Genomic DNA, 2,500 nt, shown 5'->3' with positions numbered 1-2,500 from the left:
GAAGTGGAAATTGGGAAATGGGGAGAAGAATAGGAAAAGGAAGGAGAAAGAATGGGGAGAGAAAAACAAAATAGAAACACGGTAAGGGGACGAAGGAAATTGAAAATAAACACGAAAATGCGAAAGAGAATTTGACAATGAATATGAAAATGGGAAAGGAAGAAAGGAAAATGAACAGCGATTTAAGGAGAAGAAAATGGAAATGAAAATGGGCAGGAGAAGAGGGCTTTAAGGGCCAAAATCCCTTGAAATAAGATAACAACCCATCCCACTTCGACATTCGAGAATACTGTCAAGACAAACACAGGTCAGAGGTCAATTTAATTAAGGACAAATCACCAAAATTACGGATGCATCTTGTCTCTCTATTCAAGTTGGAATTTTGCGGCTGTGAAAAATATAACAATTTAAAGTTCAAAGGTAAAAATAATGATTCAAATAAATATTAAAAAATATTAAACACTTAGAAAATATATATTGGGCCAGAAGAAGTTATTAAAACGTATATTGGGCCGGAAGAAGTTATTAAAACGTATATTGGGCCAGAAGAAGTTATTAAAACGTATATTGGGCCAGAAGAAGTTATTAAAACGTATATTGGGCCAGAAGAAGTTATTAAAACGTATATTGGGCCAGAAGAAGTTATTAAAACGTATATTGGGCCAGAAGAAGTTATTACAACGTAGATTGGGCCGGAAGAAGTTATTAAAACGTAGATTGGGCCAGAAGAAGTTATTAAAACGTATATTGGGCCAGAAGAAGTTATTAAAACGTATATTGGGCCAGAAGAAGTTATTAAAACGTATATTGGGCCAGAAGAAGTTATTAAAACGTATATTGGGCCAGAAGAAGTTATTAAAACGTATATTGGGCCAGAAGAAGTTATTAAAACGTATATTGGGCCAGAAGAAGTTATTTAAACGTATATTGGGCCAGAAGAAGTTATTAAAACGTATATTGGGCCAGAAGAAGTTATTAAAACGTATATTGGGCCAGAAGAAGTTATTAAAACGTATATTGGGCCAGAAGAAGTTATTAAAACGTATATTGGGCCAGAAGAAGTTATTTAAACGTATATTGGGCCAGAAGAAGTTATTAAAACGTATATTGGGCCAGAAGAAGTTATTAAAACGTATATTGGGCCAGAAGAAGTTATTAAAACGTATATTCGGCCAGAATAAGTTATTAAAACGTATATTGGGCCAGAAGAAGTTATTACAACGTATATTGGGCCAGAAGAAGTTATTAAAACGTATATTGGGCCAGAAGAAGTTATTAAAACGTATATTCGGCCAGAATAAGTTATTAAAACGTATATTGGGCCAGAAGAAGTTATTAAAACGTATATTGGGCCAGAAGACGTTCCCCATTTACAAAGAAAACAGATAACAGGCAAAGGCGCATTGCAGACTGGGAGACCAACGGAGAGCCAGGACTCGCGCGAGAGTCCAGAGGGAAGGAAAGCTCGCGCGGCCGATCCAGCTGCGGTTCTCCATGGCTCGTGCGCAGCTTCCCTTTAGAGTGACTTGGATTTGGTTTATATATGTATGTATATATACATGTATATAAGTATAAATAAATAAATAAATATATACATATATTTAAATATGTATATATATATATGTATATATATTTATATGTATATATATATGTATATATATTTATATGTATATATATACATTTATATATATATATTCAAATATATATATATATATATATATATATATATATATATATTCATATTCAAATATATGTATATATATAATATATATATACATTTATCTATATATATACATATACATATGTATATATATATATATGCATATATACACACATATATACATATATACACTAATGATTGACATATGGGTAACTTCATCTAGCACTTCTATTTCAATGTCAAACGTTTCAATGCATTTCCTGTTGCAGCGAAATGCCGACGTCTTCCGCCTGACGGTGAGATGAGTTTCAGAAATGCTTTAAAACCCAAGGCCGGCGAGTTCCCTTTTTCGTTCTCTCTTTTGGGCGAAGATGGACTTGGAATATGTGTGATGCCTGGCGTGGACGAAGCATGTTTGACTAATTTGAGCATCCTCCCTAAATCATGAAATAACCGTCATATTACTAAATCTGTTAATCATTACGTGATTGCAATACACGTATCAGTTATCAAATAATGCTTATCAACTTACCACCAAATGAGTATAATCAACAGCAAGCAAGTTTTCAAACAGTTATCACCAATCAGTTATTAAAGCATTATCATCACCAGTCATTTACGAAACAAAGATTACCAACTTGTTTGTTATAACAATCATCGTCATCACTAACATGTCACACGCATCTTTGCCTCGAGAGAAAGAGAAAAAATGAATCTTAGATTAAACAATCTTCCATTCTTCGAAAATTCTTCTGAGGAAAAATTGCTTTCTCCGACGTTGTTATTCAAGTCCTGTCCATCACTCGTTTTGCCTAAAACATTTACCAGTATGACCACACT

General features: G+C 33.4%; 1 protein-coding gene across 1 annotated transcript in view; it reads right to left on the bottom strand.

Moving 5' to 3' along the window:
• LOC113828059 (peroxisomal N(1)-acetyl-spermine/spermidine oxidase) overlaps positions 1 to 2,500 on the bottom strand; it is a 19,308-nt gene that overhangs the window by 9,363 nt on the left and 7,445 nt on the right. The window lies entirely within an intron of this gene.

This window comes from Penaeus vannamei, chromosome 9, assembly GCF_042767895.1.
Source record: "Penaeus vannamei isolate JL-2024 chromosome 9, ASM4276789v1, whole genome shotgun sequence".
Taxonomy (NCBI): Eukaryota; Metazoa; Arthropoda; class Malacostraca; order Decapoda; family Penaeidae; genus Penaeus; species Penaeus vannamei.
The sequence above is the reverse complement of the archived record's forward strand: the minus strand, read 5'-3'. Positions and strand labels throughout refer to the sequence as shown.